This window comes from Spea bombifrons, chromosome 5, assembly GCF_027358695.1.
Source record: "Spea bombifrons isolate aSpeBom1 chromosome 5, aSpeBom1.2.pri, whole genome shotgun sequence".
NCBI classification, from domain to species: Eukaryota; Metazoa; Chordata; class Amphibia; order Anura; family Pelobatidae; genus Spea; species Spea bombifrons.
In genome coordinates, this window is record NC_071091.1 from 56,146,436 (window position 1) to 56,172,290 (window position 25,855).

The window sequence follows — 25,855 nt, forward strand, 5'->3', positions numbered from 1 at the left end:
TGTTTGAGCATGTGTAATTTGTAAAAAGACGATCCATGAGAATTGTTTCTTTTCATAAGACGATACATAGAGCTCCAGGCTTTTAGGGCTGCAGGCTTTTATTTCTCCTCTCTGCTGGACAAGCCCCTCTTCAGATTGGATGGCAGAGGGTTGTGCTTTCATTACACATACCCCTCTCCCTCTTTGACTGACAGATATTGGGGTCAGTGTGATTGTGGGGGCAGGCTACCCTCCCCCTCCACAGGTGTAAGAGGCCGCCCCCTGCATAACTTAAGTCCATGGCTTTGGTCTACCCCACTGGGAATCGCAGGATACATGTGGATACAGGCCACTACCTACTCTGCGACTACTCAGCTGAGCTTTTTTACTGCTCGGCCAGGTGATAGGAGAGGAAGACTCTTGGCTACAAGAGATAGGGGCCAGAGGGGCTGACATTTGTGTTGTACAAAAACTAGAAGTTTTGTTAGTAGTGTAAATGTGCAACCATCTTAAACTCTACTCAGGAACAGTATTTTAAAAACTAAAATACACTGCATACATGCAAATTACAATGCCTATTGTTCTTAAGAATATTAATGATTTAATGAATTATACACAGCTTCTCCAATCCACACCTGTAAATTTTCTGCACTACATTACTAACAGCTCAAAACAGTTACTATCACTGTCTCACACTCAAACTGTCATATGCAAACAACTTCGATGCATTGTGTGTTCTGACACCTTTCTATTAGAACCTGCATTAACTTTTTCAACAACTTGTGCTACAGTAGCTCGTCTGTTGGATTTGAACACATAGGCATCAATGGCAGTGTACCACTCCTCTTTCCTTGGACCACTTTTGATAGGTAGTGACCACTGGAGACTGGGAATACCTCACAAGAGCTGCAGTTTTGGAGATGCTCTGTCATCTAGCTATCACAAATTGGCCCTTGTCAAAGTTGCACAGATCCTTATGCTTGTCCATTTTTCATGCCTCTAACACATTAACTTTAAGGATGAAGTGTTCACTTGCTGCCTAATATATCCCACCCACTGAAGGTACCATGATAACAAGACTATCAGTGTCATTCACATCACCTGTCAATAGTTATAATATTATCGCTGATCGGTGTATATTGGTAACACCAACGTATAACGCACAATTGCTATACATTCTCATGAAAACGACTCTTCACCACATTAAATAAAAAGGAAGAATGCTAATCCCTGAACCTCTTCTTTAGGTGTTTGTTGTCAAGACTATATTATTACATATTAATTTCTTATTTTATATACACACACTCTACTAAGTGCCATATATTGGAGCAGTATGTTCCCAGGTATGACAAGAGCCGCTAGACATATTTCCAGTAAATACATAATTTGTACCTTATTTATATCAAAGTGTGCAAATTTTAGCTGTAGAGTCTGTTAGCCACTAAGTAACTTGAGAGTACAGTCAGAAATGTCAATAGTTCAGTATTCATGGTTTTCAATCCAATGACAAAATTGTTGCCTGCTTCTGTAAGGTAAGCCACGGTATTTAATATTTTCCCTTAATTTTGGATCCTTATTGGAAAAAAATTGCTTTTTTCTAAATAGGTAAATGTATCTTTAAATGCTTACTCCCTTGGTGAGCAAGGGATGACAAACAGCTGCTATCTATCAAACAATGAAATATGCAAAGCATAAAGAAATAATTGCAGTTATTCATAATTTCAGTTTAGAAATTGTGTTTATGCATCTGTTTATAGAACAATTTACAGTCCTTTTTTAAATACATTGTGTCCTGGCATTGTGAATATAAAAAAATACAGTTTAAAAATGTATTTTAGATTTAATATATGCCAAACTGGAAATCCAATGTCTTAATTTCTTGCATAAATAGTGTGCTTTGTTAAAGTTTTTTTTTTCTACCAAATGTTTCTAAGAAAAGAGGTAACTGGCAATTACATCTGTTTAAGAGTATTTTTACTAGGTTTATGACAGAGGTATTTTTTAAATATTTCAACATACCTGCATGTTGTAATTATTTTGTTTTACTTAACAAAAATATATTTAAACCTTTGTTCATCAGTGGATTTACATAAATTGTGAATTTGTACCGCATTTCGTACATTGCATATTATTCAGTTCTACTATAGTTTTCTCTATGTATGTGGTGAGATTTGTAATGTCATATTCTACTTGACAATATACTGGTTCGAAACTATATATACTAGATTCTTGACAACTAAAAAAAAAGGACGTACTGTGGTGAGATTTCAAAGCTCATATAAGAAAGCTCATGTATTTTTGACATGGTCCTCCTGGGCTTGACCTGTTTCTCCTAATTCTGATATGATTTATTGGGTATGCAGGATGTATTTGCTATTTCAGACTTTGGTCCATTTCTGACTCCCATAAGCATTCATGTCTTAAAGAAAACCATTCATATGAATGTGAGTTTCAAGTTTAAAATGATTTATACATCCTATGGAACAATATTCCCTAACTTACCATTCACATAAATCCATAGATCCATTGTAACAAATATTGTAACAAAAACATCAAGATTGAAATTCTTTGTCATAAAATTCCATTATATGAGAGATGTAGAAAACTTGGACAAAAAAATTACAGTTACAATATGTACTTAAGACTGAAGCATATTTTAAGAGGTGTTATGGAAATAAATGGAAAAAATGCATGATCTAGCTTAGCATAGCATACATTACAAGAAAATATATTGTATATACATTGTATGTATTTTTGAAAATTCAGGTTTAATCAATATTATGGAATGGCATGGCTTTGCTCGTGTTACATGTAGATAGCATGTATTGAAATTGCATTGGGCACATGGGAATAGAAGTCAGTGACCTCCATTTAACTCCACTAGGGCATTTCTTTCTATACATTTGGCACTGATTAGGTTAATAAATGATTTTTTTAATTGACACTGAATACATATATACAAAGGATTAACAGAGGAGTAGGGGTTAAGCACCTGAATAAGCCTATTGGGGAAACTCGTAGTGCTACATACCTGACTAGGAGGTTACATGAAAAGCTTGATTTCTCAGAGAACAATACTGAGGAAATCACCATGGTATTTGTCTTGGAGACCCTATTTCCACTCCTCACAAGCATTAAAGCTTACGTGAATGTAATCATTTATATGTTTTAATTTAATAAATAAGCTACACATTTTGATAATTCCTGCTTTTTTACCCTGTGTTTCGGGTCCATGGGTTCAAGGAATCTTGGGTGATTTGGTGCTATTGGGATCCCCAGCATGGGTCTCCTTTTTACTTGTGTCGGTGAGCAGCCAATGTGCTAAGCTAAAGGTGAGTTAATCACTAGGGAGTAGGCACACAGATTGTTTGTAAATGTATATGTTGTATTTTATTTTTTCATGTACGGCTACCGTATTATTATTATGATGGCCTTATGTCATGCACATGTAATTGTATGTTGTGTGGCATTTTCTCCTTATTTTGCTTGTTTTACTTTTTTACCACATCAGTGCGTAGTTTGTGAAGACTGCAGCAGTATATATCATTTATTTTTGTAAGTACTTTTAAGTGCTCAGCTAGGGTAAGAACAAAAGGGCAAAATAATATAATGTTACAGTAGGAGATGCTGATACTAATTCTGTTCTCTTTCGCCACATATATCAGCTTCTAAAGTACATGCATACACACTCTTACACCATATACCTAAACATACATGCACACACAATGTAAAACCATACACATACAGTTGTGTGAAAAAGAAAGTGCATCCTCTTTGAATCCTATGGTTTCGCATATCAGGACATAAAAAAATAACGCTGTGTCATGATTTATTAATAAAATAAAAATAAAGCCAAAATGGAGAAGCCATGTGTGAAAAACAATGTACACAATATGATTCAATAGCTTGTTAGAACCACTATTAGCAGTAAGTTATCATTTTCTGTATGACTTTATCAGTCTCTCACTTGATTGTGGAGGAATTTAGGCCCACTCTTCCTAACAACGTTTCTCAGTTCATTGAGATTTGCAGGCATTTGTTTATGCACAACTCTTTCAAGGCCCAGCCACAATATTTCAATTGGGTTGAGGTCTGGACTTTGAATAGCCATTGTAATGTCTTGATTCTTTTTAGCCATTCTGTTGAAGATTTGCTGATGTGCTTCGGACCTGTTTCACAACCCAATTTCAGCCAAGCTTTAGCTGTTGCATTTGACAATGGAATACTTCGGTATACAAAGTAGCTCATGATCGACTCAATAACTCAAAAATTGTGAGAAAAACACCCAAATGTGCATAAAGTATAAAGAATTTTGCACAAAAATAAAAATAAAATATAAGAAATACCATTCTCCAATTTGCATATGAAAATACTTAAATAAAAAAAAAAGCATTTTTTCTACCTCTTTTCTCTACCCCTGGCGTCTCTATCAGCTTTGGTTGAGTGTATTAAGTTTTCTTTTGTTGCACTTACTGTATTGAGTCTTTGTTTCACTCTATAAGGATCTTCATACCTGGGCATCCTTTTAAAGCACTTATACTTAGCCCCATGTTATCATTTGGAGCCAGTCTTATGAGTGTAACCATGAATGTTTATTTCCACAGGTTACCAAATTATTTTACACTGTTTGCATTCTCTTACATTTTAGCATCTTCATATTCAGATTTTTTACTTGTATTTATTCTGTATATGCAAAATTCATTATATTTTATGCACTTTGCACAGGGTTACTCCTGTATTTTGTTTTCATTGATAGGATTTTGTGACCTCTTAGCACCCTAGCTGCTTTTGTGGATTTTTATATTGGCTGTCTCCTATTTCTTTCATATCAACTCAATTACTGCAAGGTTCCAGGTCCTGTGGCTGCAAAACTAGACCAAATCATCACCCCTCTACCACCGTGCTTGAGAGTTGGTATGAGGTGTTTCTGATGATTTGCTGTGTTCGATTATATTGACAACGACTTTGCATTATGGCCAAACATCTCCAATTTGGTCTTGTCTATCCAAAATACATTGTTCCAGATGTCTTGTGGTTCTTTCAGATGCAACTTTGCAAACCTAAATTTGCTGTTGAATAAATCATGACACGGTGTAATATGTCATGTGTTGTTGTTCATCAGAGGTCGTATTTATCTAATTTTTAGACCTGCTCAGATTGTCCTGATATGTAAAACCATAGAATTCAAAGAGGGTATACTTTCCTTTCCACACATACATACACAGCCTCTCGACAATATACACTAACACATATTAAAATACACACATTCACTCTTCCTGATAATCCATGCAGCTCACACATGTCCCCCTCCCTCAGCCTCTCTCTTACATTTTTATCTCTAATTTTTATGATAGCTACAAGTTTATTAGCAATGTTTATTACCTACTGTGAAAGTAATGTCTCTATTTAGATATCTTTGTTATTTAAATAAATGTGAAAATAGTTAATTTCAGGCATGTTTTTTCGCATCATACAAGCTATACTGTTCCCAGCCGATGTGTTTTCATATGTATCTTATTTAAGACTAATGTGTTTTTCAAATATACTTTAAAATGCAGGGGATGTCCCCATTCTAAACAAAAAAATTGGGGCCAGAACCCAACGTGCAGTATATCCAAAAATGGCACTGTGCAATATGTGGCAGGTATTCAATTATTTCCAGGGCTAGTTTTAATTCCCAGTCCACCACCTACCTGTTCATTGGACAGCCCACCGCTGCAATTGAATTATGTTAAAGAGAGTCCTCCAGATCTGGATGAATTTTGAATACTGACTGAATAGCGTCATTTTTTGTACAATTAGCCTGTGTAGAGTCTTTCAGAAGTAGGATATTCCATATATATTTGTATGACTCTTAAGGACTGTTTAAATCATGAAAGCTAAAGAAAAAAAACATGTAGGGGTTAATGTGCTAGAAAACATTGGTGGTATAATACTGTTGAGAAAACCTTAGTCTATAAGGTCTGTAAGTGGCTCAGAAAAATCCATATATTCAATCGAGTGTTAACATGAGGCAACACAAAACATGTGGTACTTTCTCTAGGGGGATCCTGTAACGCTATTATGCTCTAAAAGATATATTATAAATCCATTTACATAGAGACACCAAGTCTATAAAATTGAAAAGTCTACAAAGGTTTTTCAATTTGCTATGGTATAGAATATAAAATATCATATTTTACTTAAAAATAAAATTACACTTTGTGTGTATTTGAAATAGATTATTAGATCAGCTTTCAATAGGCTTTTTGTCAGTTTACTTAATGTAAATAATTCTTAATCTTACGTTTACAAAGCAAAACCTGAGTTCCCCTCACTTTTTTGCTTAATGTGCCTAGACAGACAAACCACACTTATGAGGACCTTGAAGGCTGGAATTTTATGTCCAACGTTGTTTGTTCTTTTGTAAAGAGGAACCTTTCCTGAAGCCTCTGGAATAAGCGCAGCTTAGTGGAGGGGGCCCTGACAGTGCTAGGAGGTGGACCTAAGGGGTTTTGTTTTAATTTGATTGGTTGGCTAGGTTAGGGGCTGGGTTATATAAATAGGTGGTAGCCATTTTGTGATCACATTTTCTAATCAGTTTTCCAGACCTTTTGTTGTCCCAGTTTTGTCACAGCGGCGGGGTGGAGAGGCAAGTTTGGAGAGTTTGAATAGGGGGTTTTGTGGTAAAAGTTAACGAAAGGTTGTTGGTTGTTATGTTTTGTAGGTTTCAGGCTGGTCTGTGGCTCAGAACCTGGGGGTGTAGGGGTATCTGGGTATACCCCTATTAAGGAGTTGGCAAAGTAAATTATTGGCACTTTACTGTTATGTTTTTGGTTATTGTTAAATTATTGTTTGGGGTCATTGTCATGGTGTGGGTGGTGTCGGGCTATTATTACTATTGTATTTTGTATGACAATTGATTTTTGTAAATTATGTTTTTAAGCTGTGGACTTATAAATACTTTTCCACTGCAATTTTGGTGTCCGTGTCTTATTTTGGGGGGTTTGGTATTCTGGTGGTTTTCCTAGAAGGCCCACAGATCGACTATGCGCCTGTCATCGCTTTTCGCACCGGAAGATGTTACAGGTGCCTCATTGGGATGATCAGCTATCCCAGCAGGGTCTAGACAGATCCTGCAGGGGATATCCTGTCCTCTGGTGAACTTCTAGGTGACGTCAGAAGTGACGTGACCCAGAAGGGAATCCCCGATTTAAAACTTTAAGGCTAGGTTTCCACTTGGGTTTTTTCTTACAATAACGCCCATAATAACGCCAATTCAGCCACAGATGTTAGCTGTTCTTCAATAGGAAATTGCACAATGCCATATCCACTTGGCGTTTTTCTGTTTGGCGTTTTTTCAGTCCTCTTTGGCGTTTTACTGCTTTTTTGGGCACTGGGTTTTTTGCAAGGAAATCTTGGCGTTTTTCTCCAATAGAAGTCTATAGGAGAGAAAAAACACCATGAAAAAGCCATGTGGGTTTTGCCTTGGCGTTTCTTATGGCGTTTTTTTTTACCACAGTTACAATGCAGAGGATGGACCCAGTATCTGTGTGTCCTAGGAGAAATAGGCTGGAAACAAACAGTTTCACACAAAACAAAGTTCATATTGAACTTTACACCATTTGGAACAAACATACCATTACAAACAAACATACCCAACTGGATCCTGTGTGCCAAAAGCAACAGCAAACAATTTGCACCATCATTTGGGGCCAATCTTCCTAGAGGAGCAGACATTCGGAATAAAGCATGCCTTACAAACCACAGAAAAGAGACAAAAGGGTCCGCCGGGGCGTGTTTAAGTAGAACTCTACCAAGGAAATGACATCAGGAGAGGGGAGATACTTGCCATTTATCCTAATCCCTTTTAGCTGGGTGAAAATTCTAACGTGTAAAGGCTGGAAAAACTGCCTAAGGTCAAAAAAGCAATTTCCACAGAAAGGCTAAAACGCCAGAAAAAACTCCAGAAAAAAGCCAAAACGCAGGAAAATGCAGTGGCAGTTTTCTTGGCGTTTTTCCTGGCGTTTTTCATCAAGAAAATAACGCAGGTGGAAACCTAGCCTAATAGTTTTCAGGGGGGGGAGTCCAGGCTGTCGAACGACAGCCTGATCTCCTGTGTAGTGGCAGAGATGTGTTGCTGCAAAGATGCGTTTTATGGACGTACCGGTACGTCCATAGGGGACTGAAGGGGTTAAACCCAAGAATATTTCTTACTTGTTATAAATTGTCACACAAAATACATGTTTTCCCTCTGTTTTTATGACAGTTCATGAATGGCAGTGTATTATACAGATGTTCAAAGAATCATATTTATTTAAATGTTCATATGACTTTTGTACTGAATAAGGCATTCACATTGTTCATTAGTGTATAATATTCATGTTTTTACAGTATTCAATTTTTCTAATGTTTATCACTTTGAAAGCTCTAATTCCCCCACACCCTACTAACTGGACTTTATATCTCTAAAATTATGCTATTTTCCATCCATTTTACATGCTGCAGTCATTTTCAGTTTTATTGCTTGTCACTCATGTTATAGCCATGCAATTAGACTCTCTATGTGCTTTTTTTTCTTTTGTAGCAGAATATAGAAACATTTCTGTTAAAGCTATACTGGTTGAATGCCTTCTTGAAAATCTTACATTCAGAACAATCCAGTCATACATTTGTTCAAATAATTTTGGAATATTCTTTCCAACATTGTATTGGGAGCAATTTATAGAGCAACATATTGCCTGAGTTCTGGTTCTAAAAGTTTATTAAAGGTAAGACAGAGGTGAACCTAGGTTTCTATGTAAACTAAATAAAAATCTTTATGGGCATCGAGTAATTTAACTGTAAACAAAGTAAGGGGACAAAATACATAAATTTAATTAACACTCAAATATTATGACAAATGTATGTGATACTTGCCCAGGCCTCTCGTTAACATGCTTTGGTGGGGATCTCAAGCATCTTTTAAATCTCCACATTGAGAAGGCTTCCCCTTCGGTATCTAGGGACTGCAGCTTTAATTTTAATTCATTCACTTAGCTATGTTTCTTATATGTCTTCCCTGTACACTTTTGTTTTCATTCACTGTATTCATATATATATTCTTCTATTTAAAATATATTTTATTATATTAAAACATAAAATAATTTTAAACCACTATTCCCTCGGGTTTAAATTTCCTTAAGTAAGTTATGCACAAGGCATGAATTATTCAGCCTTATTATGCAAAAAAATAAAAAATAAAACCATTTATGATGTTTGAGCTAAATATGACCACTTAATGAATAAACCCTTTTTATATGATAAACAGCAAATAATGGTCAGTGAATTCTTGTATACATGAGGAATGAGCTCCACAGAGAGAATGACTTTTATTAAGAAGATCACAAATTAAAACTATGACCTTTTGATCATCACTAGCTGTGGCACAAGCAATTTAAAGCTTTTTGCCTTCACAAATTCATGTCTCTTTCCATGCAAAAATATCCATTCCTCTAGTATGATGAAATCTGCAGATAGAAGACATATTATCTAATGGTTAACAACGTAAGCCTAGTTAAAATTCAGGCCTCTTACTGCATATATAAAAATAAAGTTCACACATTATTACTGTGATGATGTAATAAACGTCTAATTCAGTTTAAAATTAAATGACCTTATACCCTTCGGAGCAGGCCCGGACTGGCCATCGGGCACACCGGGCATTTGCCCGGTGGGCCGGGCCACGGCAGGGCCGCATTAATTTAGGGGCTGATGGAGCTGCAGCTCCAGGCCCCTACCCTACCTACGGCCGCATTAACGCAGGGCATAAGGGGCACCTGCCCCTTAAGCCCGCCGCAACTGCGACCGGGTCCGCCACTCTAAGGGGCCGGGAAGTCCCCACCAAGGCCGGCCTTACGGGTCTGCGGCCGCACAGGGTTTAAATTAAAACATTATTTTTTATGTTTTAACTTTATTTAACATGGAGGATGTTAAATAAAGTTGAAAAAAAAACCCCGATGTTTTAATCTCAACCCTGTGCGGCCGCAGACCCCTAAGGCCGGCCCTGGTGGGGCTTCCCGGCCCCTTAGAGCAGGGCCGACCTTTGGGGTGTGCGACCGCACAGGGCGCCACACTCCAGGGGGCGGCGGCGGGGGGCGGTCCGCACCGGGTGCCGCTCATCAGGGGGTGCCAACTTGCGGCACCCGGCACCCCTCCAGAGACGGACAGTAATGTCCGCCGCTGGAGGAGCAGGCTCGCAAGGGAGCGGTATCGGGGGTCTTTAACAGACCTCCGGTTCCCTTGAGTGATTTTAAGCCGGGTTCAACCCGGCTTAAAATCACTCAAGGGAACCGGAGGTCTGTTAAAGACCTCCGATACCGCTCCCTTGTGATCCGCCCGGCAACAGCTGCTGTGCGCCGGGGTTTGTTGTAAGATCCCGGCGCACAGCACTGAAGCCGCGCCCACCGCTGTCCGTGCCCTCTGAACAAGGAAGAAGACAGAAGAATTGAAGAAGAGGAAAAGAAGCTGAAAGAAGAAAGGAAAGGTAGGAAAGCATTAAGTGAGAGTGGATTGGTATGTGTGTGGATTGGTAAAAATGTGTATGGATTGGTATATATGAGTGGATTGGTATATATGTGTGTGGATTGGTATATATGTGTGTGGATTGGTATATATGTGTGGATTGGTGTATATGTGTGGATTGGTATATATGTGTGGATTGGTGTATATGTGTGGATTGGTGTATATGTGTGGATTGGTGTATATGTGTGGTTTGGTGTATATGTGTGGATTGGTGTATATGTGTGGTTTGGTGTATATGTGTGGATTGGTGTATATGTGTGGATTGGTGTATATGTGTGGATTGGTATATATGTGTGGATTGGTATATGTGTGGATTAGTATATATGTGTGGATTGGTATATATGTGTGTGGATTGGTATATGTGTATGGATTGGTATATACGTGTGGATTGGTATATGTGTGGATTAGTATATGTGTGGATTGGTATATGTGTGGATTGGTATATGTGTGGATTAGTATATGTGTGGATTGGTAAGTGTGTGAGAGTGATGGGTGTTATGCTGTACCATTTCCAATGTCTTTTTCATGATCTAATTATGCTCTAAAAGTACATCATAACTCCCATCACTCTATACTGTTCCATACAGTGGCAGAGCTGGGAGGCAGAGGCCTTGCACCCCCACCGCAGGACTCCTGAAAGGTAAGTGAACTTCAAAGAGGGAGAGGGTAGATAGTTAGGAGGGGGTAGTTGCGGCGGGCTTAAGGGGCTCTGCGTTAATGCGGCCATATAGGATCAGTCAGTCCGGTCCTGACTGGGCCTATTTTAAGGTGGGGGCCTGGAGCTGCAGCTCCATCAGCCCCTAAGTCAATCCTGCCCTGCCACAGGCGCGGTCGCAGTTGCTTCTTGCTCTGGCAACAAGGTAAGTAGGGTGAGGGAGGGGGGTGCAGTGAGAAGGGGCAGAGGGGGGTTAGATAGTGAGAAAGGGGGAGAGGGGATAGATAGAGGCGGTACATATTGAGAAGTGGGGAAGGGGGTTACATAGTGAAAAGGGGGAACATAGTGAGAAGGGGCAGATAAGATGAAGAGAGGGGGTAGTGTGAATGCGTATGAGAATGAATGAATGTGTGGATGAATTGTGTGAATGCGTATGACAATGAATTCATGTGAGGATGAATTGCTTGAATGATTTGTGAGACTGCATTAATGAATGTGTTAATGATTTGTGTGAATGATTAAATGCAAAGATGGTACATGAAGGGTGGGCTTTAACAATAAATAAATAAATAAATATGGGCTGCTCAGGCTTAAATGCCCGGGCCTATTTTTTGTCCCAGTCCGGGCCTGCTTCGGAGTGTACTTTATACGAGTCTTACTTCAATAGTGCATGTACTGTATTCTAGAATAGAGCCGAACATATAGTATTTTCCACTTTTCAGAGATCCTGCCTTTTACAGTGCATTACATGGGATGGGGAAAGGGGGGATTCATGGAATGGGTCTGTGCTTCCCATAGGGTATATTTTTATAAGTTAACTCCCCACCTTGGACTATAATCCTCAAGGCTTTTTTTTATTTCCTAGGCCCCAAGAATGGTTAATAGTTGAACTCCCAGTGACCAGTATGAGAGAGCGATAACACCAAATTTAACACACCTGCTCCCCATTCACACCTGAGGCCTTGTAACACTAACGAGTCACATGACACCTGGAAGGGGAAATGGCTAATTGGGCCCAATTTGGACATTTCCACTTAGGGGTGTACTCAGGGCCGGGCTAAGACATAATGCCGCCTGGGGCGAAGTTTAAAATGCCCCTCCCTGCCGACACCAGGGGTCATTATCTACCCTTCCTCTCCCTCCCTCCCTATTATCTACCCTATCCCACCCTTTGTACTTCACTTACCTTTCAGCAGTCCTGCAGCGAGTCTCCCTGCTCTGCCACGGTGTGCGCTGCTTCACAGCTGAGCGCCGGAAATTATGTCATATTCCGGCGCTCAGCATTACAAGCCGGCACCGAGACCGAGCTAAAGGGCTCGCAGAGGAGAGAGAGGGGCGCTGAGTTGGTACTGACAACTTGATAAGCGAAAACCACTCAGCGCCCCTCTCTCCTCCGCTTAAAAAAAAAAGTGCCGCCTCGTCAATTGCCCCACTCTGCTCCATGGTAGGACCGGCCCTGGGTGTACTCGCTTTTGTTGCCAAGATTTAGAGATTAATGGCTGTGTGTTGAGTTATTTTGAGGGGACAGCAAATTTACACTGTTACACAGGCTGTACACTCACTACTATACATCGTAACAGAGTGTCATTTCTTCAGTGTTGTCACAGGAAAAGATATAATAAAATATTTACAAAAATGTGAGGAGTGTACTCACTTTTGTGAGATACTGTATGCATGCTTCCACCCAACCAGTGGGCCAGATTTAAATTTAGAGTCATTGGGAAGATTTGTTGTGCCGTTTTTGTTTGAAGGTATTTATTTAGTTATGTGGAGGACATCTTCCAATGGAGCATAGATGAGGAGCATTGTTTGATCTCATTGAATGAATATCAAAAAAGGTGTTACATATTTAATTTTAACAGACTTATGCCATAGGGGATTAAGCAAAGGGACATTGGTTAGCACTACACGTTCATATGGATTATTACATTAAACCCACTTCCATAGCATAGATCATAGTAGGGGGTAAAAGGCACCATGAACCAAATATTGTTTCTATTATTCGACTTCCCCATGCCACCTTCCGTACTGTATAATTTATGGAGATAAGGCATAGATAAGGACATGTAGCCAAGGGGTAAAAAAAAAAAAAAAGGGAAAACTTGCTGGCTCCTTCTTTATTATATTTGCAATGGAGGATGTGCAAGTTGGAAGACAAGTTTAAGATCTTCGCATTCATCGTGAGATGTGATGTTATATGTTTTGGGGTTTACATTTAATACACAATGACATGAAATGTCATAATTCTAAGGCAGCACTACAGGAAAAAAGTGACAGAGCCAATTTGATGATTAGCCAATTTTAAAATGAGCCTTTACGGGTTGTTGTAGTGCAAGGTTATTAATCATACAATCAATATTATAACGTACACATGCAGCAAAGATTTGAGTTTGCACTACATGGTGTAAAGTACCGGTATATCTTGTTGCACACCAATTCATGCAAGGCTGTGGAAATTTAGGAGTTATGTGTGTGATAGGCTGATTACCCTAGGCTTGACTAGCCTTGCTGATACGAGAATCTCTGATTTGAATTTGAATTAGTACTATGACAGAGCTCCATTTATTGTAAAGATATTCTTTAAACATTTTAAATTAAATTCCTGAGGTATGTCATACGCTCATAATTAATGAAGGTGGATTTTTTACTAGTTTAAAAACAAGTCTCTAAGGAAGATGCTAGGAAGATGCTGTTAAACATCATTACCGTTAAACATCAGCTTCCCATTTTTAATGAATGAAACTAATAATTTCTGTTTTCAGGGTCACTGTAGTAATATCCTTTAGCATGTCCTGTTTTGATGCTATTTCTTCATTAACATGAGTAGGCTTTCATAAGCTGATGGAGGAAAATACCTTACGTCAGTAAACTTGTTCAAACCCTGAAATAACTCAATAATACTGAAACATGCTCTTAAAGAACATAAATTGTTAGAAAACAAAAAAAGCATAAACTTAGCTTTGGGATACTTCAACAAGAAGCCAAAGGTACCCAATAGAGCTTGGACTTTTTTCACGTTTGTTGGTTACTTTAGATTAGCTATGGAGTGCAAAGAAGACTGAGGTATGGTCTTTTGAAATCTATACCATACCCTGAAATTTGACTTGTGTGAGCCCTTATATTTTTTTACCATTGATGGCCCACCCTCGATTCGATTTCTTCAATAATTTTCCTGTGTCCACCAGGCATGTTGACAGACTGGGCCAGAGGCAGACTATACATTGGGGTCCTGATTGCATTTTCCTGGACTCAGCTTATAGACTGAAAGACACAAAGTACGGGGGCCAGAATTATAGTACCCAGAGTCTACATGAATAGCATGTCCCTTTAAGATGTCCATTCCCAAAATAGTATCTGGTAGGTCTGAGACTAGTGTCTCTGCTTTGAAAATTGGACCCTACTTGCATTTGGCATTGCACCTCCCTCCTAACCTAATAAAGCAGTCACTTTTATGATGTAGTCTGTTGCTAATAGTAAAAGTTATCCCCACCTCATCCCCACCTACATCTACATCACTAGTCACCACCTGGGGTTCTGTAACTTCACCCGCCCCCTCAGTTTGTGCCAACATTTCACTAATACAACAGTAGGTTCCCCATCTACCTCTTACGTCAGCCTAATGCATATTCCTCCACTAATACCTTCTTCACTTTCCTGTTCTGTCTTTTTTGTCTGTTTAGCAGTACATGTCTTAGACTGTCTCGGCTTTTCCAAGGTCCTTAATTCTGTGTGTTTTCCAACTATATAACTATGTATCTCCCCTGTGAATTATTTTTTTTTCTACAGCTCTTGTAGTGATATCCTGTCTTTGTCTATGTGCCTATAGTGCAGATGCCTTCCTTCTCCGATTCTACCTAACCATACTATCTGCCACTAACTTTTTTTCTTCCTCCATTGTCATCCTTTACGACAACATATGATGCAAATGTATTACCCTGTATCTAATTTGGGGTTTGTTCTCCTCTTATAGTACTCTGTAAAATGTCACAATTCTCATGTCATTTGCGTGCTGTTCAAGTTGATTTCTTTCAGTTTGTTCTTGCACCCTTTAGAGTGTCTGCTGCAATATCCACCCCACAAATTCTGTGATCTTCATCTCTGCCTGGGAGTACCATGATAAATTCAAATGGAAAGCAGCTTTTAGGTGGTCATGAAGTTGCCATCCCTCAACACTAGAATTACATTCCAAGCTATGGGTGTCTGGAACAAGATACCCACCTTGGGAGTCTCTCTTCCGCTTCCAAAACTACAGAAACTTCGTAAACATACTTGGTTATTAGTCTTCTTTGGGATACGATTTCAAACACCTTACATATACCTTACAAATACCTTACATCAGTAAACTAGTTTGGATTCTGAAATAACTTGATACCAAAATGCGATCTTAAAGAACAGAAATAGTTTATTGCATCAAAGACAACAAAAGAGCAAATACTTACCTATAGGTTATTTCAACAACAATGTAGTGGAAGCTCAAGTCGGCATCAGCCAATGTCCATGATCAGGAGTACACTACACTAATACAATGACATAGTCAGCAGACCTTCCAAATAATGACAGTGATACAGGTCTCTTTATTACTCCCACAACAGGGTGTTGATCGTGCATCCTTATCTGAATGGACATTGATCCAGCAAGTATGGGGCTCAGACAATGCGTGTCACACTATGGCCGTGTGCCAAGAAACCAGTTGAAAAAGAAGGAGCAGCATGGAGAATTATTATTGTTATTATAGAAAGGTCATCAATACTGGTGATGGCATTGAAAGGCTTTTCAAATATGCAAAACATTAAGTCCTCTATAGTGTAGATGTACAATTGCTCATTGTTTTTGATTCACCAAAATATTTAATCTTATAAACAACTTATACAAATACTTTTTCTGCTTTACATGGCAACACATATTTGCAGATCATCACATACTACAATTAGTGTGAAAATGTGATACGTATTATGAACATGACCTCTCGTGATAGGTCCTTCTTGTGGCTTGTTTTGTGCACGGAAATCCACATATCCGAGGTTTCAATTATTGGCCAGTTTCTTCTATTTTTCTATTTATTGTAAAAAGCTAAATTGTTAAGTAATTTAATCCTGGTAGCTTTTGTGATTTAAGACCTTCTTTTAGACAGTGAGAGATATATTACAGTTAGGGTGGTAACTGCTAGAAGGGTAAAGTGTAGTAAGTGATGAATGGGTATTAAATTGGTTGGTGTAAAGGTGATATTGAGCTGTATTAAAAGTGCATTAAGAGAAAATGTAGGTTATAAATAGAATGTTAACACCAATGCAATTTAAAGACTAGCACTTGCTTAAAAGGCACTGGAGTTAATAGGGTCAGAAATGGCACCATATCCCTGTTAGTAAGTGTTAGGCCTTTTGTTACGGCAAATATAGCTTCCCATAACGCAGCACCTGTACACAAGCAGAAAGAAAATGCATGTTATTGTATGGTATGGTATGTCATGTCTACAAGGTTATCTTCTCGTTGTTCACTTGGTCAAATGTCACATGGTCAGCTATACTGCTGTTGTATGAACAGCAGTATAGAAAAGTAATTAGTTAAATATATACGACAGATACTATTTTGTGGTTTTGCTGTATTCAGCATGGTTTTGGCAACCCCTCCCCCCAAAAAAAATGTTTTTGGAAGCGTTTAAAATCGAACAAAAAACCCCCCTACGGAATGAATAGATGTTTTTCTAAATAACATAAACGCACACTATGTCATGCCACTGTGCGTGCTGCTTTGAGTAGGAGGAAAACTGTATCAATAGCGTTTTGTGTGAGCCATGAAATATGTCTATCATATGGATAACATAGTTCAAAAAAAACGAGAATCCCACTAAAATACGAAACAATTAGTGACACGTTACAGTCAACCACAAATACCGCTAATTTATTCTTTCAAATAAACAGCCGAGAACATAAGACAGATAATTAACAGAGGTTCCAATTAAGCTCCTTCAGTAGTTCCTGCTGTACATGAGTTAGCCTGGCTCATCCAGCTGATGTTGAAATACAATTGTCACCTCTGGAGATGATTTTCGAATGGTATTTCTTGCTGTCTGATAACCCTACATGCTACATTAGTCGTTACTAGACATGTTTATGGATCCAAAGATATTGGCTTTAATTCAACATCATAAAAAAAAACACTTTCTCGTTATGTTTTTTGTGAAGCGACTGTTCTGGAAAAACAAAATAATAATAATAATGTAATCTAAAATAATAGATCAGGGAGGAGTAGATGTCGCCTATCAAGATTTCAGTAAGGTATTTGACACTGTACCTCCCATAATGTATGAATAAATTGCAGTTATTGGGTTTGGATGTTAAATAGTTAAACAGATAAGGCAATAGTTGAGTGACAGGAGACAGAAGGTTGTAGTTAATGGTGCATATTCAGAGGAAGGTCTAGTTATTAGTGGGGAACCTCAAGGATCTGTATTGAGACCCATACTTTTTAATATTTTTATTAGTGATATTACAGAAGATATTAATGGTAAGGTATGTCTTTGTGTATGTAATACAAAGGTCTGCAACAGGGTAGACATTCCTGGTGTACAAGCCAAATGGCAAGTAATTTAAGTAAATTAGAAGAATGGTTGAGAGTGTGGCAGTTGCAGTTTAATGTTGATAAATGTAAAACAATGCACTTGAGATGTAAAAAATCTCAGAATAAAGAATTGGGGCACTGTTCTGTCAGTGAGAGGGACTTGGAAATTATTAAATAATTATTTCTGATGACTTAAATAGAAAAAAAGAAATACTTCAATGATTAGTAAAGGAGAAGAGTTTATTTAAAGGATGGGAAATGTTAGAACAAGAGGGCATAGTCTAAAACTAAAGGGTCAGAGGTTTAGATGAAATATAAGGAAGTTTAACTTTACTGAGAAGGAGGTAGGTAAATGAAACAGCCCCCCCTTCAGGAGCAGTAGAGGTTAATGCAGTGAGGAAATGTTAACATGCATAGGTAAGAGGTAGGCATAAAAGTATCATGAACTTAAGACAAGACCAAAGACTTAATGAGATCTAATTGCGAGCAGGGCTCTCTCCACCTAATGTATTGGTTTGCCTTGGTCTGTCAATTCTCGCCCTGTCATACTGCTTAAATATATGTATTGTAAGAAGTGCTACGTAAATTGTTGGCGCTATATAAATAAAAGATAATAATAATAATATATCAGGAAAAATTGGCAGACTAGATGGGCTAGATGGTTCTTATATGCCGCCAAATTCTATGTTTCTACAATGCAATGGTTATATGTATTCCCTGCTAAAGGGAACTTCTGGACTCTGTACACCATGGTTATTCAGGTGGTAGCTCTTAAATCCTTAAAGCCTACTTTTTGGCTCTTACAAGTCTACTGGACCAATTTGAGAATTATAAGTATATGTTCTAGCTCTGTTATCATAACTTAATCTACTAGACATTAATCTCATTATCATACTGAGTATGGTAGACAACACAAGGGCTCCATCTCAGTCACAAAGCTGGAGACTTTAGTAATGAAGGTCTGTGGAGAAGTGGACTTTATTAGTATTGCTATGAACAATAAGCTCAGTGTGGTGTTGGAGCAGGGAAGGTTGCCCAAAATTTCACATGACTAACAACAATGGCAGCCTCCAGGTCTACAGATAAAAAACACGTTGATTGAGACTAACAATTACTGTGTACAGTACTGTATTTTAAGCTCAAGGAGAATTTTTTTTTCTTTCTTTAAACAAAATGTGAATGGGAAATAAAAATGCGTCACAGCAACATTTGGAGTATCTGATAAAGAAAAACCCTAAACAAATAACCTTTAGATAAACTTACAGACCTTTCTGAATATATTGCACAAAAGGTCATTCATTGATACTGCTGGCTATATGTCAAGAAAAGGCCACTCACACAGCACTACGTGAGCTAGATTGTGTTAATCTGCTTCTATCTTCTAGCTTGTGGGTAGGGATGGTTACTCTTCTATAAATGATCATTGTTACTTATATCTTTTTCATCTCATGTTGAGCTAGAGGGATCAAGACAAAATATCTGAGTCAAGTTGATACTAGGTTTCACTTTCTCAATTGTGTTGATTATAATAATTTTACCTTCTCTGTGTGAATTTTATTGACAGCTGTGATGCCTCTCTGCAAAAATCCAAAATGTCACCGTGGCAGGCTGGCACTGACCTGGCATAACCTTTTGTTCAAAATGAGCGCACAAATGTGTGAGACTGAAGAACCTATGGATGTACAAAAACGTATATTGTTAGTGCTTGGTTTTATTATTGAGTTTATATATGTGTACTATATATATAAAAAAAAAATAAAAAAAAAATATATATATATATATATATATACATGAACATTTCTATATTCATATGCAAACACGCGGTACTGTATAAATATTATACACAAAAATATATACATTGTCATTGTTTGGATAATTAGTAGTTTTTAACGCTTCCTTGGTCCTATTTGTGTGAACAGCATAATGACATTACAGTAGGTTGTATTTGATCTTATATCCAAAAACAGTACTTTACAAATATATAAAAAAAATGGAAGGGTAATGCAGATCTAAAAAAATGAGAAGTGAATGTTTTCAATCTATCAAATTTTATTACCAATTATGTATATATATATATATATATATATATATATATATATATATATATATGGATTTTTTAATTGAAAAACAATTTACAGGTAATATGAAGTAATAAACTTGTTGGCGGCAGTCTATCAATTGAGGGTCGAAGGGTAAAAGGACATTTCACAGTACCAATCTTCCGTGCTGTATGGGATCGTGGCAAACTGATGGATGAGCCAGCAGCTGGATGTTTAGCAATCCGTGATAAACAGGAAGAGTATAACAACATATTAGCATCTTGTCACACATGTGCCTCCACTTTCCATTTCTTTTCCCTCTAATACACATCCAGCTTGGCTCAGCTGGCAGTAAAACATTCCCCCATTTTCAGCCCACTCACAATTATCACTATATATATATATATATATATATATATATATATATATATATATAATATAATATATATTATGTCTGCCTATCGATTCTAATTTTGTCATACCCTGTCAATGTATGTCTTTTAAGAAGTGCTGCATAAATTGTTGGGGCTATTTAAATAAAAGAATATAATATTGCAAAGCCCTCCTGAAATGCTGGACAGAGACTTGTCTCAATGTTCAAGTGACCTGTTGGTAGTTTTATATTTCAAAGGAAGACCTGCAAATGTGCAACTGTCTTCTGCTGAAAAATAAACAATAAAAATAAATAAAATCACTAAAAGAACAAAATAAAAAAATAGTGGGATGGTGTACACATGGGGGAAACACATACATTACATAATAATCCACTCCATATAATTCCTCATTATTTTTTTGTATCTAGATAAGATTATTCATCTCTTGTTTACTACATTATTCGTCTCATCTACTGTACACTTTATGGAAAAATACATGCAGTAAAAAGTCTTGTAAATGTTAGAATTATTTGAAAAAAAAATCAATATATAACATTGATCGCCAGATCGAAAAGGTTTAAACATATTTAAGTGGAAGAAAAAAAGTGTATGATGATCTGTAATAAAGCTGACATTAGGATGTGCATTTTTTATTTTTTATTTTTTTTTTTTACTTCTCCTGACCCCCACCCTGATCAGCTGTCACTAGACTGGCAGGCAAGGGGTTAACTTACCACACCTGGAGAGACATCCCAAGGAAAGAGAGAGAGAGGGAGAGAGAAGCTCTCATCCAGTTTGTGAAGTGCCAGTGAGCAGGAGAAGGAAGGCAGCCAGCATGTCACATAAGCTGCATACCTGCGAACAGAAAGGAGACACACACCAAGACAAAACAGCTCCTTTCTGGAGCTCGTTCTTCCCGATCCCTGCCGTTTTCATTGTCTTCTTGCATATCTTTCCCATCTACGCGATTGCTGGACGAGTAGAATAATAAAAAAGAAAGGGAGGTCGCAGATATTGGAGAAGAAAGATAAAGGGAAATAAAAAAAGCAAAACAAATAAATAAATAAATGAGGAAAGAAGGACTGCTAAGAAAGCAGAAGGGAGGAGGAGAAGAAGGAGGCAGGGCAGTGATCAGTAACCAATCGGAGCTGCCCCAGTGAGCTGCAGCAGCACAGCACACAAGCTAAGGGTTTTGGAAGGTGCACACAGTGCTGGACTCGCTTGCCTCTCTGAGGACATGAGACAGTAAGGAACTCCCTATTTTATTCTTAAATCATCTAAGAAGCGTTATGCAAGCGATAAGTTCGCTGACACTACTTTTAGGGCAAGTCGGTCTGGGCAGAAATAGGGATCGCTTAACCCATTGAGTGCCAGAGCCCACTCAACTGGCACCCAACGGGTTAAACATTGGCTGCAGTGGATCTCTTGCACAATCTAGGCAAGAAGGGGTGGAATGGTCATTTATATTTGGCATGATCTTTCCATCCATAGACTGGGGAATCATCTTTAAAATATATATATATATATATATATATATATGCTTTCATCCCAAGTGTATAATGTAGGGTTACCTTTCTGTCTCTGTGTATGTATGTGGTAATTTCTGAGTGTTTGCATAGGGATAGTAGATGAAAGGTGTATAATGTGGTTTCTGTGCATGCAGAAGTCTGAATGGTGCACTTCATTGTCTAGTGATACAGTATAAACAGCTTTATGTTGTGCAGATCAAAGATCCTAAAACTGGCAGACTTGCTTCATTAGGAATTCTATCCAAAGCTATAAGGATCCACTCAAGACATCATAAGTAACCATAGTAAGCTGCTGCTATCTTATTTCCTTTTTTTTTTTTTAAATAAACCCATATTTGACATCTTCTTAAAATATTAAGAGTGTAGAGTTGTGCAGGTGATTGTCTACCTTTATTGCCCCAACGATGGGCAAACTTCAGCTGCTTCTATATGTATCTTATCTTCAGCCAAAGTGGGAATAAGTATAAGAGGCTGCTATGTTGGCTGTTTTATTTGTTCATGAAAGATTTTTTTAAATAATATATTGTATTGTAATGAATTGCATTGTAATAAAGATACATAGATTGACATAGCTAAAATAATTGTCATGTGTCTGATGAAACAGGGTTTTTGTAATGGGGCATCATGAATTCTTGAGCACTTGAATGTAAAGATGAATAATGAAAATGTAGGATAAAATCATTGGGGAATGCAAATTGTCAACCTGTTATTAGTATGGAATTTAAAATATAACACAATAAAAACGATCACAAATAGAGAATAGTGAAACAAAAAGAAACAATACACCATAAGTTCTTCTGGTTTGATGCAGTCATTTGGAGAGTATTTGTTTTGCCTTTCAGCTGGAGATTCTTTTCATAATGGGCAAATAATCAAATATGTTCTCCTTCTCTATATGCTAGTGAGACAATGCTTTAGTTACTTATGTCACATAACCTTGGAAAAGATGGACTGTGGGTGTGATAGGGTTAACATAAAGTATTGATTAGATAGTTGAGGGAATACAATCTCCTTCTTAAAACCATTGCCCCTATCCCAGATATTGCTCCCTTTATAGTGAAATGCCCTTTTTTGAATTAACCATTAATAAAAGAAGCATCTGATCTGAAACGGAATGAAAGCTGCATTCATTTTAAACAGTACACCCATGGTGGGTATGACCAGACTACATGCTATAACTGCAAAATGAGATATTCTTACTGATATAGTATACTGTATACCCTCTTGATAAAAGTAGAAAATGGCTGACCATATTATAATATACATTAGCCTTCATTAGACTGGCAAAGACTAATTACTGACTTAAAAACCACTTATTGTATTTCATGTATTTGTCAGTAGCTTCATTTACCCAAAACAATGTGCTTGATGATACCATGTACCTTTAACAAATTGCTTTTTCGTGGGTAACAGAGAGTTTATTGAATTATGCCTAATCAGTACCCTTTGTGGTTTATAGGTAGACATCAACCGGTTAGATATTCCAGTCTCTTTCTTATTTAAAGTTCAGTGAAAAACCACATTGTACGGTACACTCTGCTGCCGTAGGATGCCTATGATATCATTTGCATGGATGGGTTAAAAGTTGCCTTACATTACTGACTATTGCTTTATAGTATGGGCCTACTTAGGGACCATTTAATTGAGTCGTTGATGACATACAAGTCCATTTAAAATAATAAAAACAAAACACAATTACTATAGTATTAGGAGATGTGTTATTGAGGGAATGGGACTGGTTAGTTATATTGTAATATCTGCCGAGACCCGGCTTTAAGGAAGTGGTGATTAATTTTGAGTGGTAATGGACTGGTTTTGGCCTTATGCAAAATCAAGTGTTAGGCAAATTAGATGTCTTCTGAACAAGGGAATTAAAAGGGACACGTTATGGTTCCTTAATATCCTCTACCATGTATTCCTATGTCGTCATCGCTGCACTAAAAGCAACTGGTATTTGACTCACTTTCATTTTAGCTACTCGATAAGTTAACCCATTGCAATGGTCCACATTTTAAACATATCCCTATGAAAACTACCGATAGAAGACTGAATGTGTCCTCTGATACCGTGAGAGAGATATTTTTGAAGGAAAAGACATCTTCATGACTTAACAGGACAAACTGTAGATTACTGTAGTAAAGCATTTTGGAGTTTTTCTGTAACAAATGGTTATTTAGAGTCCAGTAAACCATTTTTGTACAAATTGGTCAGTTTTAGTGAACCTGACATCTGTTGTGTAAACAAGGCCATTATCTAACTTAGGGCTCTAGGAACAGAAGTCACATAAAATATCTGGAAAAGAAGGATTCTCAGTCAAGTGGTGTGTTTTCTTGTATTCTTAAATGCACTGTACCTAACACTTATGTTTCTATGCCTATTCCATTTGTGTCGTAAATTAATGGTACTCCTTCTCATTAGATTCAGCACTACAAAATAGTACATTAGCATTGAAGTGACAGGCCCTCACATAGCATTAATCTAGAAGCAGTCCGAGGTACCACTGCAAGTTCTTGGTGACATAGGTTATCGACTATGGTGAGGTCCACTTTAATTGGGTGATCTACCTTTCTGCGCATGTATATTAAAATTGATTCATCTTCTATTGGCCATGTGAAATGCAATGTTTGGTGATATTTACTAACTATTATTGATAAAATGCTGCATTCTTGGCAATGACCTTAACCATCATCACATGGTTTGTGCTTGTTTGTTCAGTAAAATGTTTTTAGAGATTATTGGCCTCAATACTGGAACCTTCTAATTACATCTCTAGCGAAAAGTTATTTTTGATTGTCTTTAAGTCCCTTAACCAAGCCTTTCTTTTATCAGAGGAAACCATCAAGATAACATTTTAATAGAGGTGGAATGATCATGTGATGATATACTAGCATGTAATGGTTTCATTTAAATAATTATATAACTCAATACGTATCAGTATTCCAACCTGTGGGGCCTTTCTATTTAGATTTATGTGTTCTGCAGGAGTATAATCCTTGCTGATGCCAGTGAATGTCCCAGAATGTACATAAAGTAGAACTGTTACATTCCAGTTTATCCCTAATCCTAATTCTTCTATTCCATAGACACCACATTTTCTTGGTTAATGTTATTTACCCTTTATTATTAATATAAAAGTCTTAGTTTCCATTGTTATATTCTATGCACTATGTGGTTATCAGTTGCTACCTCTCCCCAGATATTTGTGATAGGAGCTTTACAGAGGAGCTGTAGAGGTGTAAATAATCTCTAGAGGCTATAGTGCAGTCTGCTAAAATGATGTGATAAGAGCCCAACTTCTTGTCTAGACCAACACTTGCTGGATGTTAGACCTAAATAACATAATAAAACATATACCTCAGATTCTGTTGCTATATATATATATCATAGAAACAGAGAACTTGATGGCAGACAAGAACCATTCAGACCATATAGTCTCCTCATTTTTCCTGGTGTAAAAAGGAATTCTAATTCTTATTTAGTTCTTGGATCTTGGATTCAGGACACCCCTATTCCTATAACCTGGCATGTGTAAATTTCCTCAATGTGTTAGCCTATACAGCTGGGAGGCTGTTCCATTTTTCTATTACCCTCTCAGTAAATGGGTTGCAAAGCTGTATTCAATTTCATTTTTGAAAGCTTCCCTTTAAAATGCGTTTGCTTACATGCAGTAAAAGAGTCTCGTATTTTTAATGAGCAAATTTACTACTATTATTAATTGATTTATATAGCACTATCATATTCAGCAGCACCGTACAATGGGTATAAGAATGTATAGGAACCTGAAAATCAAGGGACAAATGAATATCTATTACCACTGCATGTTGATAGCAAAGTCATCTTTACTGTAGACACATGCTTTTTGTTGAGCTATTGCATTGTGATCATTACAATGGAAACAAAATGTTTAATTTTATGATGCTACACATACTATTTCTTTACAATGTAATATATCTTTTGCAACGTCCTGGCATTATATGCCGTGTCTGAAATTCATACAGCTGCTCTGCATTTCTTGGCAAAAAAAGTAACTGTGTTGCTCTGTTGGCTAGTCAAGGACTTCATCTGGAATATGTTTTTTTTCTTTATATAGACTATTGTAAGCAGAGTGTATTCCAAATAAAATCATGGTTGGCACAATTGCATTTTTTTACGTATCAATTAGATCTGTCGAAATGTTTT

At 37.4% G+C, this 25,855-nt stretch overlaps 1 protein-coding gene across 1 annotated transcript in view; it reads left to right on the top strand.

Annotated features, from left to right (window-relative positions):
- The first annotated feature begins 21,224 nt into the window (after positions 1-21,224).
- CDH18 (cadherin 18) overlaps positions 21,225-25,855 on the top strand; it is a 234,589-nt gene continuing 229,958 nt past the window's right edge. The window contains exon 1 of the mRNA XM_053468337.1: positions 21,225-21,392. The gene's annotated coding sequence lies outside the window, so the exon portion shown is untranslated. The remainder of the gene's footprint in view (positions 21,393-25,855) is intronic.